The sequence below is a fragment of the Peromyscus maniculatus genome, chromosome 23, assembly GCF_049852395.1.
Source record: "Peromyscus maniculatus bairdii isolate BWxNUB_F1_BW_parent chromosome 23, HU_Pman_BW_mat_3.1, whole genome shotgun sequence".
NCBI classification, from domain to species: Eukaryota; Metazoa; Chordata; class Mammalia; order Rodentia; family Cricetidae; genus Peromyscus; species Peromyscus maniculatus.
In genome coordinates, this window is record NC_134874.1 from 19,680,252 (window position 1) to 19,697,766 (window position 17,515).

Here is a 17,515-nt window from a genome sequence, read left to right on the forward strand (position 1 = left end):
TGGATCTCTCAGCCTCCAGAGCTGTAAGAAATTAACCTCTGTTCCTGATCACTTAACCAGTTCTGTGCATTCTGTGATAGTCCCCCAAATTAAGAAAAACACTTAACACAGGATTCCCACTTCTAACAAGGTCTAGTGCAGAATCACTGTAGCCTCTGCAATGCCCAGAGGCTCTGTGAACTGTTCCACCTTGTGTAATTGAAAAATTGTGTCCACCTACCCATGATTCCCCTTTCCTGATCCCTGGCTAAGGTGACCATGCTTGTACTCTATTTCTGTGTGTTTGGTCATTTTATGTCCCATCTGCTGTTGACATCTTTGGATGCACAGAGCTAATGCAGTATCTTTACATTTTTACAGCATCCACATCCTCACTTAAGCAGCCAGTGATGTTGAAGAACTGAGTGTTGGTCCAGCTGGGCAGCTCCATTCTGGTACCAATGCTCTGCATGACCATTGAGTGGTGACAGGCACTCAGCTGCCTCTGTGCCTTCCAATCCATCGAGAACATGAGAGCAGGAACAGGTACACTTAGGTGGCAGGCCAGGCAGACACACACAGAGCCCTGACCCCTTCACATCCACTCTGGGCTGGAGATCATACGTCTGATCTGGCCATGAGCTCCTTTAGCACTGTGTGACAATGGATGTTCTAGAACCTTCTGTGAAGCCAGTGGCTGGGGCAATCTGGGGGGTTCACAGAGTCCCAAACTGTGCTTAAGTCTCTCATTGGCCTGACTTCTCTCAGGCCCAGCAGTCAGCCCTGCAGTCTGCAACTATGCATTTATTTATTAATTTTACTTCATGAGCACTTAACATAGCTCTTCTCTCATCTACTTACGATTGTCTGATGAGCCAAGGAGCAACCTGAATTAATCCCTGACACTTCACTGCTAAGTGAAATGCTCTTAAATATACACATATATTTAAATACATATATTGATTAAAATATCATTATTTTAATGAGAAAATTATGATTTCCATTCCAAGTAGGCAACTCTTTAGATGTCAAAAGGTTCATCAACATTTGTGTCCCATTAAATGGTGTGTGTGTGTGTGTGTGTGTGTGTGTGTGTGTGTACTGAAAGTTGTCTCATCCATCATCAGGGCCAAGTAGACACCCACTGGTTCTCGTTCTTGCTCTTGGTTCTATGTTTATTTGTTGGCAGGAAAGGCAGGAGAAGGTTTCCCTAAGGCAGTACAGTGCAGGTTGTAGGTATTTGGCCCCTGGAACACATATATAAAGCCAAGCACAGTAGCAAATGCCTGTGATCCCAGCATTTGGGAGACGGAGACAGGAGGAGCTTTGGGGCTCAGTGGTTGGGTAGCCAAAACTACTTGGCAAGTTCCAGACAGAGAGATCCTGATTTAACGAAATGTATATTGCATGCATGCATGCATGTGAATACATGTTTGTGGATATCTGAAGACATACTCAAGTGGTATTCCTCAGGTATTGTCCACCTTGCCTTTTATTTTATTTTATTTTTAAAAAAGAGCCGATTGCTGTCAAAGTGAATTGCTATTCTTTACATATCAGTTTTCCCGTGCCTGTGTAAAACCTTTGACAGCCACTATCCCAGGAACTGGGGGACTGCATTATCTCTACTGCTTCAGGGACTAGAGAGAGGGCATCTCAGAAAAGGAATGGCTTCTCCATGATGGCCCCTCTGGCAAGGCTTTCTCTCCCTGAGCTTCAGGCTCTTGACAGACACCAGAGCACAGCGCTTGCAGCTCCCTTCCAAGGCAACGTTCAATGGCCCCCACATCAGGGCACTTAGCAGACCCCTTGCCGGAAGCTCTGATTTGCCAGCTGCCAGCCGTTCCACATCCCACACACTTAAGTAAAGATTTCACAGCCATTACCAGTCTCAGTAATGACACCTGCTGAAAGCTAAGTGCCCCGCCAGCTGTAAACCACAAAGAAAACACAGGCAGGTGAAGATGGACACTGTGATAAACAAGAAGGAATGCTGCGCTTTTAATTGATTGATTCGAGTCCCCATCCAGCTGTCGCCATCTCCTCCTCTAAGTCCCCTTAGTGTTCGGCAGACAGGGCCAGTCTCATCCTTTGGTGTTGATGGTCAAGGAGGAGAAGGCATGCTGGATATGTGGCATGGTTCTCTCGGATGGAAGAATAAAGCCAGGACAGGTAGACCAGCCTCAGGGCTCCTCCTGTAATTCTTGCTTTGGTGTTTATAGAGCCCTAGGCTAAAGTCCAAGGTTACCATACCATGTGGAGTCTCTACTTCAGAGTGCAGGCACAGGCCAGTGTTCTGTGTAGTGACTATTTCTGTGGCTCCAGGTAAGAGCCAGGACGAGCCACATGGAACATTTAGGGTCAGCCTTCAGAGGACTCAAGGTTTTTGGTTTTGGGTTTTGTTTTTGTTTTTTTATCTTCCCACCTCCTTCAGCACTTCCTGACCAAGGCATAGTCATTCACAGGAATTAATTCACCTCTGGTATTGTTTTAACAAACAGTCCAAAGGAACCCATGTATTTTTATCATTATAGTTATTTTCTGTTACTGTGATAAACATCATAAACCAAAAGCAACTTGGGCAGGAACGAATTTAATGGACAGCTAGTTCTCATCACGGAGAGAAGTCAAGGGAGGAACTCAAGACAGAAACCTCAGGCTAGGAACGAAGCTGAGACCACAGAGGAACACTGCTTACTAGCTTGCTCTTTGTGACTTGCTCGGTTTGCTTTGCTCCACAGCCCACTACCATCTTCCTAAGGGTGGGACCGCCCACAGCGGGCTGGGCCCTCCCACATCAATCGTCAGTCAAGAAAATGCTCCTACAGGGTTGCCTACAGGTCAATCTGATGGACACAATTCCTCAGTTAAGGTTCCATTTTCCGAGGTGACCCTAGCTTGTGTCAAGTTGACAAAAACAAATGCTTTTGTCACAACTCAGTTATCATCTGCTGGCATACAGAAATTAAGAGATGGACATGTACATACTCCAGCTAACTTCCAATCTTCTGTCTGATTCATGGTATGGACCTGGATACATGGTATGAACAGGACACAGATATCACGCAGATTCAAGTTCTACCTCTACACCTGAGAAATTTTTATAGGACCCTGGGCATGGAGGTCTATAATACAAGTGTACAAATCAAGCACATATTGATCATAAATCATAAAGAAATTCATTTTAAAACAATTCTTTGGACTGCATATAATTTTGTCATTTGTTAAAGCCAAGAGAAAATTTGAATATTCATGAGATGGATTGCTTGCTCATTTTGACACAAGTAAATAAATCTTGGGTGAATATCCAATACTGCAGGATGGAAAGCACCTTCGCTGTTTTCCAGAGCTGATCAATAATTTGATTTTATAATCATCCGTGCTGAGAATTCTGCTTCATACAAACGCCTAGCATAAAATGGAAGAAATGTTTAGAGCCATATCAGAAATTATTGGGAATTTTTTTTTCTAATACAAAAACCAAAATTATTTCATCATTTCTTATGAAGTTCAAGTCAGCAACTGAAACAGCAGGGTTTTTTTTTTTTTTCTAAATCAACCATCCTAACACCGCACAATCCAAAGATATACAAATTTGACACACCAAGGAAGGAAGGTAGGAAAATATTAAAATATGAAAAAGTCTTTGTTTTCTATTATTAAACTCTTCTGTTTCCATAACAACGGAAAACTTTGTTCTGGAAAAACACCTCGAGTCACAGGGTACAGTGGCTCGCGTCTGAGCTGCAGAATTGCAGACAGCCCTCACTGGAGACGGATGGTCTGGCCACCTGCTTGGTGCAAAGCGTGGATGCTTTGTGCTGGGAACTGAGGCCACAGCGAAGTTGCAGAGGACAACACGGGTTAGCAATGCTGCAGAACACCTGGGATGCACTACGTGTTTGATTTTGAAAGACATTTTGTCATTTGCACTTTCAGAAATCCGATACTAGTGCCTGCCTTTACACACTGAGTCATACAACTCTCAATCTAGTCGTAAACCACAGCTTCTTCAGCTGGGGCACAGAGCATGGGATTGGGGGGCTTCTTAGCAGAAAAAGTCAACAATGCTATGTTAATGTGAAGTTGGAGGCTCCAGCACCCATCCACCTGTGCCTGATGCCCAGCACAGGTTCAGTCAGTTTGGGAAGGTCTGTATGCCCTCAGAAGCCATGAAGAAGCAGGTCATAAAAGGAAACTAATCCATGTTATTTTCTCTGACATAGTATTACTCCACTGCTGTGCGATGTTCTGTATGGCAAATGTGTTGCTCTGATTGGTCAATAAATAAAACACTGATTGGTCAATGGCTAGGCAGGAAATATAGGCAGGACTAACAGAGAGGAGAAAAGAAAGAACAGGAAGGCAGGAGTCACTGCCAGCCGCCACCAGGACAAGCAGCATGTGAAGATGCCCGTAAGCCATGATCTATGTGGCAAGGTATAGATTTATGGAAATGGATTAATTTAAGCTATAAGAACAGTTAGTAAGAAGCCTGCCACGGCCATACAGTTTGTAAGCAATATAAGTCTCCGTGTTTACTTGGTTGGGTCTGAGCGGCTGTGGGACTGGCATGTGGCAAAGATTTGTCCTGACTGTGGGCAAGGCAGGAAAACTCTAGCTACACTCCACTTTCACAATCTGATTCAATACACAAAATGACGAGTTCTCTGTTTAAAAAACAAATGTAGATTTTTGGTTTGTCTGAAAGACAATATAATTCTTAGACCTCATGCCTTGATGATACCCCATCATGATGGACTGTGTGCTCTAACACCACTGGACAAACTTAAACCTCTTCACTCACTTGTTTCTGTCAGGTCTTTAGTAGTGAGAGAAGAAGTTGACATAATGATCACTTTCTCTCTTATACTGAGAAAAGACTTGAGACTTTGGAGCGGAACCCCAGAGCACAGGCAAGTGATGGATGTAGAGTGCTAGATACTACAACAATGGCTCAGACCAAGCTAAGGGCACCTGTAGGACACTCACTGGGGACACTGACAGGCTCTCAGCAGGAAGGACCACCTGAGGAATGCCATCTGGACACTGCAAGATGCAGAACAGGAAGTGTCTATTACCTCAGGTAAATGAGACAGAAACTCAGTCCCAGAGACAAGGACTTCCACCAGGAGCGCAGGACTATTGTCCTCCAGCTCATGACTATTAGATGCCTCCTCTCCTGTTTCCTCCTGTGCCTGATGGAGCGCCACTCATTTGAATGATTCTTTCCTCTCATCTCACTGTGGCCTGGAACCTTCACCCACCTCAACAGCTATTTCACTCGATGCTTCCAAGGCACCGAGTACCCTGCCAATCCCCGGGCTGTCAGTAAAGACAATGGCAATAATAGGAACGGAACAAATTGCAGAATCTCTTGCCAACGCTTCTTTTACAATGAGGAGTGAGAAGCTGATTTCACAGAACTTAGTCTCGTCTTTGGTTGGTGCCAACAGCCCGGGGGCATTCAGCACAGAGCTGGCTGCACATGGCTTGCCTGAATGGATGCCTGGGAAGAGAGCGAGCCTACCACAGAATGTATTTGATTTTGAGAATGCCCTAATGAAAAGGTAGGTCTGGTTTGGGCAATACCTTTCAAAGTTCAGGCTGTGACTGGGTATGGAGCCAGAGAATCACATCTTGGCACATCTTCCCGGTACTGTGGTGGCTTGAGCACGGTTTGATGGACAGAAAAGGAGAGGTTGGCTATACCTCATCACGGCAGCAAGAGAAGCAACAGTGTTCCTTCAAAGATGTTGATGGATTAAAAGCCACAAGACAGTCCTTAGAGGTAAAAAAATTTTTTAGACATCTTAAAACTTCTTCTGTGGTCCTTTCTCTCTCTGCGTCTTCACTGGAGAGACAATGTGACCAGCTGCAAGATGCTCCCACTGCCGTGTCTTCCTTGACATGATGGACTGAACCCTTGAGCTAGGAGGTAAAAGAAGCCCTTCCTTCTGTAAGTCTTTTTCATCGGGTAGCATGTCACAGCAGTGAGAATATTATGATGTCATCCAGGCCTTTCAATGCTCATGGTGTGAGCCTCATCATTCACTACAGCTCCCCAGAACCTGCACCCAATGGCAAAGCAAACAGCAAAACTAATGAAAAAAAAAATTGGGCTGGCCAGGCGGTGGTAGTGCATGCCTTTCATCCCAGCACTCGGGAGGCAGAGAGGCAGGCAGATCTCTGTGAGTTCAAGGTCAACCTGGTCTACAGAGTGAGATCCAGGACAGGCACCAAAACCACACAGAAAAACCCTGTCTCAAAAAAAAAAAAAAAAAAGAAAGAAAAGAAAAAATTGTTTCTCAAAGTGAACGGATCTTCGGACACATTTCTTCCATTGTTACTCCTCAATTATAGATGTCAGAAAAACACAATCTATGTAGGTATGAGAATACCGGATCAAAATGTGTTGGTTAATTCTCATGGGTATGGATGACTTGTCTTCTGTTTTCGCATTGCACACCAGTCTGTAGGAAACACACCTTCATTAGATACTATCCAGAGTTCAGAAGATGCCAGTAGAGTCCAGTGCCCTCTGAGCCTCCTCCTCTGGCATATTGAAGTTGCCATCACCCAGTGTGTATGAAGGTATGGTCTCTCAGAAGAACATTCTCTCTCCTCTGTGACATCTTCATCCTCTAGTAGACACTCATGGTGGGCGGCCACCATACAGCAATCACTGTCCATTCACCAACCTCAAAGAAGAAGGTGACATTTCTGCCTTGGCCATTTCTCCTAACTACACGGGACACCAGGACTGGCATGGGGCTTCCTCAACCCAAGTTCACCACAAACCCTGACAGGTCTTCCACTACACCAAAGTGCTCATCCTTCTTCTCCATCAATTCCATGAAACTCTGTCTTCCACGGGTGTTCTGGTAAAATGGATAGAGGCACTTCAGGGTATCCCAAATTGGCAGAAAAATATTTCAAAACTGACAGCTAGGTTGACTTCCTTTTTAAACCGTGAGTGAAAATAATTTTTACAATTTTCCTTGGACCACTTTTATATCTAATGGTCTAATAACCCAGTGACCTTGCTCACATACAGCCTGGAAATGCACAGTCCAATCAGATAGGCCCTGGTCATGTGGCTCTATTTAAATTTAAATTAGTGAGACAAAATTGAATAAATTCAATTCCCTGGGTGAATACCAACAGTTCAAGAATACACAGGCCATATGAATGGGGACAGGAGATGGATAACCCCTGTGGATGAGGGCCACAGACACACAACGTATATGGATGAAGGAACATGAATGCACACACTGTATGGATGAGGACCACTGGCACACAGCCCATGTGGGTGAGGACCACAGTTATACATCCCACATGGATAAGGGCCACAGATGCACAGCCCATGTGGATGAGGGTCCTGACATTGGATAGCACAAATTTATCCTATTTCCAACATCTTAGGAAATTCCACTGGAAAGCAATGCTCTAGAGTAATTTTGACAAAACTCTGCATCCCCGGGCACATTTTGAAGTTGACATTTAAAATTTTCTCTCCTCAGCTACAAAGGTTGGAATTTTCAGTATATTGAAACTATTGACATTTCAAAATTAACTGTTACATCTTTCTTTTAAAAGTATTCACTAGACTCCAAATACCAGGGTGATTTGATACCCACCATTATTCACATATATAGTTTCTTCTTTACCAGAGTTAAATTCTCTATTTGTTTTCTTTCCCCACTTCTGTTCTTGTTATCTTGTTCACAGACACTTCCCCTCAATTCTATGCTGATCTCTGAATGTCTTTTATCGATCAGTCTCATTGTCTGCAGTTAAAACACATAGAAAGATCTGTTTTCCTTGTGATCCTGAGCCTCCCAATAGTTACTCCCAAGAAATGAAAAGAAGAATGATTGCCAGAGACCTGAGCTGGGGACACAGAGTGTCAGAGTTAGCTTCAGCTGTCAACTGGACACACTTGGAAAGAAGGAGCCTTGACTGAGGATTTGCCTCCATCAGAGTGGCCCATGGGCACATTTATGAGGATATTTTCTTACCTGCTAATTGATTTGGAAAGACCCTGCACAAAAAAAAAAATGAACTCCAATGGATTAAGACCCTCAACAAAACTGAACCTTCTAGATGAAAAAGTAGGGGAGTACATGTCAAGATATAGATATGGGTAAGGACTCTCTGAACAGAACTCTCATCACTCAGGAAATGAGGCCAAAAATCAATAAATGTGTCTCATGAAGCTAAAAAGCTTTCACATAGCAAAGGAAACTTTCAATCAAATGAAGAAATGCATATGTAAGGGGAGATGTTTATCAGCCATAAATCCAACACCAAATATACCAACAACAAATCAAAAGAAAAAATAGAGAAAACAGCCCAGTTTTAAAAATAGGCCATGGGATTGAACTGTGTGTTCTCAAATAAAGTAATATAAAGTGACAGCAAGAATTTTTAAACGTGTTGAACGTCCTCGGCCATTGTGGAAATGCAAATGAAAGCGACTTTGAGATTGCATGTCACCCTAGTTGCAATGGTTACCGTCAAGAAAACAAATGAAAATAAATGCTGTCGAGGGTGTGGAGAAAGTGAAACCCTTGTCTGCTCTTAGTGAGGACGTAAGTTGTTACGATTGCCATGAAAGTCAATGTGGAGGTTTCTCAAAAAGTTAAAAATAGAACTGTCACATGACCCAGCCATTGAAGGTCAAAGAACACATACACTGCGTAAAACACTGAAGGCAGACCTAAGAGAAGTCAGGACAGCCAGACGGTGGTGGCGCACGCCTTTAATTCCAGCACTCGGGAGGCAGAGCCAGGCGGATCTCTGTGAGTTCGAGGCCAGCCTGGGCTACCAAGTGAGTTCCAGGAAAGGTGCAAAGCTACACAGAGAAACCCTGTCTCTAAAAACCAAAAAAAGAAGAATAAGGAGAAGAAGAAGAAGAAGAAGAAGAAGAAGAAGAAGAAGAAGAAGAAGAAGAAGAAGAAGAAGAAGAAGAAGAAGAAGAAGAAGAAGAAGAAGAAAGGACAGTTTATGCTATACTGCAGCAATGCACAGTCCCAACCCTTCCTGGCTTGAACAGAGGTTCCTTCTGTGCTCACACTCAATGTTCCCTGCGAGCAGACAGAGTGTCGGCTGCTGGGACTGTGTATGGGAGTGCCATTGCTGTGCTGTAGTGGGTGGCCGTGCCAGCTTTGACCTGGAAGTACCACCCCCTTTAAGGCTTCAGTAACTGTCACACATACAAGGCAGAGCCGAGAGAGGACCCCCGAAGACCCGAGATCTGGATGGGGAGCTCTCTTGGTTCCTGGACCCTGGACGCTAGAGGTAGACCAAGCAGAGTTCTCCAGACTACGCTACACCTTTCCCAGACCCTGTAACCCATCCCTTCGCTTGTAAGTTACCCCACAAAATAAACCTCCCATTTAACTTACTATTTAAACCAATACTGTGCAGCACCTCAGCACTTCCAAACCAAAGAGTGAGAGAGCAAGAAGGCTGCCATCTTGGCTCAGACATGTTTCCATAGAACTGACACATGTCATTTTGGCCTAAGGGAGTCACATGATCTGAGTTCACCATATAGGATCAAGGGAGCATAATAGTGCACTAGGGTCTATATTAGTTACTTTTCACATTGATGTGACAAAATACCTAACAAAGGCAACTTAAGAAAGGAAGAGAGGGAGGGAGGGAGGGAGGGAGGGTTTATTAATTATTATTATTATTATTATTATTATTATTATTATTATTATTATTATTTCAAGGGTGCAGTTCATCATGATGGGAAGCCATGGAGGCAGGTGTATGAGGCAGCTGTTCATATCAAGTCTACAGTCAGAAAGAGAGAGATGAATGCTGGTGCTTAATTTGCCCCCCTCCTTCCCTCCCTCCCTCCCTCCCTGCCTCCCTCCCCTCCCCTCCTCTCCCCTATCACTCTTTCCGTGGTTTTTCAAGACAGGGTTTCTCTGTATAGTTAGTCCTAGTTGTCCTGGAACTTGCTTTGTAGACCAGGCTGGTCTCAAACCCACAGAGATCCACCTGCCTCTGGCTCCCAAGTGCTGGGATTAAAGGTGTGCACTGCCACTACCCAGCCGCTTTTTCCTTTTTATTCAGTCCAGGACTCCAGGTCATGGGCTGGTACTACCCACATTGGGATGGGTCTTCCCACTTTAGTTAACCCTTTCTGGAAACATCACACACACACACACACACACAGACACACAGACACACAGACAGACACACACACACACACACACACACACACACACACACACACACGTGTGCATGCACTCCTAAAGATTTGTCTCATACATTATTCTAAATCTCATGAGGCTGACAGGATTAAAAATCATAGGTCCTAAATAGACAGAAATTTTAAAGTGGTGCTAGAATATTCCCAGTCAAGGATATCTGACATCGGAAGTAAAGACAATGATATTGGGAAGCTGGACTCACAAAGCCATAGCCAACAATCTCTCCTCACAGGGAGGAAAGCCCCACACCATGGAACTTCAGCCATGACTGTGGAACCAGGATGGCAATGACATCTCCACTTTCCCAACCAAGGACAACAAGGGAGAGGAAGTATGTAAAACATAGCACAGCTTCCCAAGAGACTATAGCTATGCTGGTTATTTTTATTTATAACCTAGACTCACCTGGGAAGAGAGTGCCCATGGGAGATTATCTGGATGAGGTTGGCTTCTAGGCCTGTCTATGTAGAATTGTCTTAATCAAGTTAATTGATATGAGAAGACCCATTCCACTGTGGGTGGCACCATTCCCTAAACCTAGAGTGGCTGCAATGTATGAGTAGAGAAATCAAGATGAGCAGAAGCAAATAAGCAAGCAGGGATACATTCACTTCTCTCTGCTCTTGATTGTGGGTGTGATGTGACTAGCTGTTTAACGTTCCTGTCTTGATTTTCCCACAATGATGAACTGTAACCTTGAATTTTAATCGAAGAGAAATCCCTTTCTCTCCCAGGTTGCTTTTTTTGTCAGAGTATTTTATCACAGCAAGAGAAACAAACTAGGACAAGTAGGGACTGGCATTATGATGCATAGGTGGCATGCTCATGCTTAAGTTCAGGGCTGCTCTTCCTGGCTTGGACTTGGGTGGAGAAGAGGAAGAGGCCATTTTTGACATGGGGCAGCATGGATCAAACCCCTGGCTTCAAGTTATGGAGGGCGCTCTGAGAAATGCTCAGGGAGCATATGTTTTCATTGCAATGCCATTTAAGCCTTCAAACCCATCCATAACAAAAATGACTTGTCACCAAAAGCAAAGACTGGGGATGTGACAGTTTGATTGGGTTCTGTTTCTGCATCAACGAAAGCAGATAATTAGACACTGTGTAGCCTGTGAGTGGGTTTGTATTCAGTCACACCATACATCTGCTTTCTCAGACACCAGGATTAGCAGATGGCCCACGGGGTTGGCAGCTGCATAGGTCAGCATCAGTAGAAGAACCTCAGTAAGTGAGCAGGATGCTCCCATTTTGCTCTCTCCTCCCCATCTCCCTTTTAAAATAAAGTCGATGGGGCTGGAGAGATGGCTCAGTAGTTAAGAACACTGACTGCTTTTCCAAAGGACCCAGGTTCAACTCCCAGCTCCCACATGACAGCTCAAAACTGTCTATAACTCCAGTTCCAGGGAACCTGACACCCTCACACAGACATACATGAAAGCAAAACACTAATGTTCAAAAAATAAAAAAATTAATAAATTTAAAATAAAGTTGACATATGGACATGATGAAGGTGAAGATTTTGACACTAGGTGTTTAATTATCTTTAATAAATAGAATATATATGTTTATTCTATTTGTTTATATGTATTATTATTATATATAAAGGGAACTCAGAAAATGCATTCTATGAAATCCACTGATGGCCATGCACCTGCTGACTGGCTTTGCACCATGCAAAAGACCCTGCTCTAAACTAAAGATCTTTTAAAACCCAACCAGGGTCAAGAGGACATTGGTGGCCAGGTAGATATGTAGCCAGACCATAACCCACTAGCCCGAGTCTAAAGACACCAGCTATCATTTTCAAACCCTCATGAACACAGCCTGTCTTTCTTCTGTATGTACAGTATCTCATACACCTAAAAGATCCCATGCGGTAACTCCCAAGTCCAGAGACAGTAAGCTTCTATTCCAACCCCTCCACCCCCACCCCACTCCATCGTTCTCTTTCTAGAACAGATGTCACGGCTTAACCTAGAATTAGTCTTACTCCCTAAGTCAGAACTGATTATCAGAAATCTTTCCACTTTGGACTCTGTTCTGGAATGCACCCCTCAAAAAAAAAAAAAAAGTCAGCTTGATGGGATCGTTCATGTGGAAGCCACCTTCAAAGGCTTTTGATTTCTTCAGGGTATTTTTTGATGTGTGAAGAAGAAGCGCACCTTGCTACCTGCCGTGTGAATTGAATCGAAGCCCACGGACACAAGGAAGGTCCTCGTGCTGACTCTCTCCTGGTACAAATATGACAACAGGCAGGTGGTGAGGAATTGCTGCCTTCAAATGGGAAGGCTGCTAAGGGGAGAGGGGAACGGAGAGGCTGGTGCAGTGAAGGAACATCCACAGAAGTGACATCTAGGCATAGGGCACAGTGTGTAATGGCAGCCCACATGGAAGCTTAAGTTGGCACACATACGAAGTGTACAGCAATTTTCGTATTCCCTTGAATGGGAACATTCACGGACACCAGGCCTAGGAACCAGAGGGGTATCTAAAATAAGAATACATAGCCTGAATCCTCGGCAATGACTGCTCAGGAAAGAGCAATGGACTCAATGGTCCTGCTCACCCCTCTGCAAAATGAATGAGCTGAGCAGGTGAGGATGACTTAAACCCTGACAATCAAGAACAGCTTGAACATTAGCAGTGAGTATGTATTTCTCAGTGTCCTGTATCCTCTGACCTCTTTCCACAGCCAGAGAGAGGAAGGGTCACCCACTTGGAATGTCATCAACACTGCCACTGAAAGAGGAAGGTAGAACCCCCGCACCTAGTTCTCCTGTGTACACATGCAAGTGACAGATCCTGTGCCCTTATTTCTTTGAGTGGCAAAAGCTGTATAAACATGGCTGACCTCAAGTGAATGGGCAAACCCAACTTCACGGTGATGGGGAAACTCAAGTTTACTTTGATGGACTAGATGACTTCAAGGGCAATGGGGAAACATGATTTCATGGTGACGAGGAAGTCCAACTTCAGGGTGTTGGGGAAACTCAGCCTCAAGGTGATAAGGAGGCCTTGCTTTTCGGGGATGGGGAACCCAAGCCAGTTCTCTTCTCTGAAGGCATTGGTGAATGGCTGTAATGGCCACTGCATGGTACAAACATCCAACAAGACTTCATAATGACAGACAGAGGCGAGTGTCCTGATATCAAAGTCCATGATACCATGAGTGAGTAAACAAGGCAGGCAGTGTGAGTTGAGGGGCTTGAAGGAGGCCATGCTTTTTTAGGATGTGACAGCTCATCAACAAGAAGCATTAACCTTTCCATCTGACCCTAGCTCAGGATGAGCACGCCAAACAACCCATTCAACCATTATTTGAGCACCTGCTATGTGAGTTCCCACTCAAGGCCCAGGTATGGAATCCTCCCTGGCAGTTGCCTTCACTTGACAGTGGTGACTAAAGCTGGTTTTTCTAGAATGGGCCTTGTTTGTGAGCCGCCAGGCATAGAACTAACTCAGTGCCACAAAGGAAAGGGCTCAGGGTATCTTAGTGTCATGCTATAGATTTTCTGATTGAAAACCTGCTTCAGACAAGTACTGGGAGTCCCTTAGACACTGCTGGAGTTAGAATAATTCATGGAGAGCCGCTGAGCCCCCCACACGCGCTATCTGAAGCTGCATAATATACCCACACAAGTTCTTATTAAGGACCACGGTTTTCAGTCCTGTGAGACAGAAACCAGTTATCATTATGCATCTCCAGGAATTCAGATTAAAATTAAATCAATTTGTTTATCTCTGGATTCTCTGACCAATTAACATTTCAGAAAGGAAAGCACTCTACCCCCCCACCCCCAGACATACACACGCGCACACACAAAAACAACCCTCATTCAAATGGAGATATTAAAAATATCAATCTCAGGAGGGGTTCGGGAATAAACTTAATTATCCAAAGGGCAGGAGACCAAGAGGGACTCCGCCAATGCCGGTGCTGTGAGCTAGCATCAGAAGTTCGCTGCACCAGCTACGGCGTTTGAGGAAGGTGACATTTCCTCGTAAATTCATTTGGAGCATCTGTGAATTTGTGTCCCTCTGGACGCCGTCACCTTACTTTTAAAGCTTCTGTATTTCTAAAGTATTCCTTAAGAAGTGTTTTGCAATTAAGTATTTTAAGTTTTTTTTTCTATATTTTTTTCTTTGTTTTTTAATTAGCATGCAGAATAGCAAGCATCCTTATGGTATTTTCATACATACTCAGTTTTGCTCGATCGCCACCCTGTTTCACCCCCATCCTGGTGTACCTCCCCCCCCCAAGTTTGCCCCTTCCTTTCCCCTATTTGTCCCCTTCACTTCCAGTTTGCCCCCTTCCACTTTTATACATTTTGGGTTTTATTACCATTCCCATCTGTTACACTTAAGGCCCCTTTTAACCCATCCCATGGACTCCTTTCCAGTTTCCTGGTCTCTGTCCACCTCACTCCCACATAAATACACATAAATAAAAATTAATTGCTAGAATCTGCAAATGAGACAGAAGACGCAGTATTTGATTTTCTAGACTTAGGCTACCTATGTCTTAGTTTCTTTTCTTTTTCTCCTTTCTCTCTCTTTCTTTCTTCTTCCCTTCCTCCCTCCCTCCCTCCCTCCCTCCCTCCCTCCCTCCCTCCCTCTCTCCCTTCTGTCTCAGTTGCTGTGACAGAAGAAACAAAGATGGTTTATTTTGGTTTCCAGCTCCTGGTTAGAATGTCTCATGATGAGGGAGTCACAGTGGCAGGGACGTGGTGCGGCTGGTCACACCGCACCCACTGCAAGAAGCAGAGACAGACAAACCCTGGTGCTCGGTTCACAGCCTCCATTTGTTCATCTGGAATCCCAGCTCAGGGAATGGCGCCACCCACAGTGGAGCTTCTGATGTCCGTTAACCTAATCAACACAATCTCAGAGGCAAACCTCTGATAATCCAGATTAATCCCTAGCAGATAAATTGGAGGCTGTCCCCTAGGTGATTTCAGACAGTGCCAAGTTGATAATAGACACAATCACAGCTCAGCTCTTTATAGAACACAATGGTATTTATTAATTCACAGATAATTTGGGCTCTGAAAAAAATGAAAGGTTTTGACTAAAATCCCGGACATCTAGCCCAAGTGTACCCATGTCTGATTGGGTATAAAAGGCCTGAGATTGAGTGGCCACTGGGTGCTCCAGGTCCTTGCTAGGCTCAGCTTCTGAACCATGTACTAGAAAGTCGCCTTGCCAATACCAGGGAGGAAGAGATTGCTGCTGAGGCCAATTTACCCAGGAAGAAGGCTGTGTCCTACCAGCAAGCAGGCTTACTTCCTGTGGAGATCGAACACATTCTGAATGGGTGGATAGCCAACCACAGAGAGCAGAAGATGACAGAGGGCTGGGAACTGTCCTGAGTTATAGCATCAATTCTGGAAATTGCCTTCTCAAAGAGGAAGGCAACTCCTGCCTCACAGAAGAAAGGCCTCATTCCAGATCCATGTGCTCACTAGCTCTCTATCCCAGGGCCATGACACACCTGCACTGGTTTTTCTGACATGGAAAACGGTAACAACATGCCTGCCCACCTCCTGTGGGGCATCACATGGATTAGCTGAGACTGTGAGTGTGAACTTCAGTCCTGTGCTCCCTGCCCCTCCCGTCATACCCACACCTTCACACACATCTACATCCCCTGCTCATGTGATTCCTTGGTCCAAAATGTCCTTAAACTCCTGCACACTTGGATACAACTTGTGGAGTTTCTTTGAGAATCCACTTGCGAGAGAAAGTCTGCTTGAGAAAACTGCTCTTATTTTGCTTTTCTTTTCCTAAATCAGATAAATGTCCCCTGTACCCAAATGGGACACCTACCCCTAGCATGATCCTTTATCTCGTGTGTGTGTGTGTGTGTGTGTGTGTGTGTGTGTGTGTGTGTGCGCGCGCGCATACACGCCAGGCACACACATACCATAGCACGCAAAGTGGAAGTCAAAGGACCACCTCAGTGTCACAGTCCTTACCTTCCACTTTGTGAGACAGAGTCTGTGTGATGCTTGCCACTCTGTATGCTGACTAGGGGGGGTCTGTGAGCTCCCAGGGGACTCTCCTGTCTCTGCCTCCTGTAGGAACACAGGGATTCTGGACGCATGCTACCAGATCTGGCTGAGTGTGGGTGCTGGGGTTTTTTAACTCAGGTCCTGATGTCTGGCATGCACTTTACAAACCGAGTCATTTCCCAAGCCTTCGGCTCCCCCTCCTAACTACCTCCCAACTTCTATCAGAATTTGTAAACAGGAGGCACTCAGCAATCAGACCCAATGCCGCACAATAACTCATTACTGGAGGGGTGCCTCAGTTTGTCTGGCATTAATCAGCACTGTTGCAGAATATTGGTACACTGAATGAAGACGTGTTGCTGTGATTGGTGCAATAAAAAGTTGGATGGCCCATAGCTAGGCAGAAGAGGATAGGCAGGGTTTCCAGGGAGAAAAAAGGAAGAGGAAAACGAATCTAGGCATGCAAGAGACATCAGCAAGATGCCGAAAATATCAGACCTACCGTACAGAGGAGAGGTAACTGAGCCACGTGGCAAAACATAGATTAATAGGAGCAGGTTAAGTTGAGTTATATAAGAGCTAGTTGGGAAAAGCCTAAGTGAAGGCCACACTTGCATAATTAATAACAAGTCTCCATGTTATTATCTGTGGGAGGGTGGTCCAAGAAAAGTCTGGCTACATAGCATCCTATAACCGTCAGATAGCATTCTCCAGAATAGCATTTCAGCACACAGTACTATCCTGTCCAATTGTTTCTTTGAGACCTCCAAGACCTAGTTTGACGGCCTGTGAGGCAAGCTTTCTGCCTTTCTGGAATGCACGCTTGTTCCTTGGTCTTTCATGTATTTTTGATGCTTTGTGGCTCTTGGTTTGGGGACATGTGCACCTGTGTGCAACCGAGAAGATCTCTGGGTATCTTCTTTCATCCTCCTTCCTTTGATCCTCCTCTCGCTTCCTGGCGAGGCCACACAGGGACACACGGAGTGTCCTCGAAAGAACACGGCGTCGGGGTTAACGCACAAAGAAGGCAGCACCGGAGAGATCTATTTTTCTGGTTGACATTTTAGTCTGAAGAATTCCAACTACCAAAAGGCTCTTCCTACACTGAACATCTAAAGGTCAGTAAAGTTGTCCTTTCCAGAAGGATCCAGGTCCCTTGGGAAAGGACAGCCTGAGTGAAAAAGGATGTAGGAGTGTGCAAAGAGCGGGCACACGGCAGATCTGCAGCTGAGATTTTGCACCCAGGGATGACACTTAGATGTCACTCAGCAGGTGACAAGTGTAGGAGCCATC

General features: G+C 44.8%; 1 protein-coding gene across 1 annotated transcript in view; it reads right to left on the minus strand.

Moving 5' to 3' along the window:
• The window catches only part of Tmem132d (transmembrane protein 132D), a 636,462-nt gene that overhangs the window by 357,089 nt on the left and 261,858 nt on the right, over positions 1-17,515 (minus strand). The gene's annotated exons all lie outside the window — the stretch shown is intronic.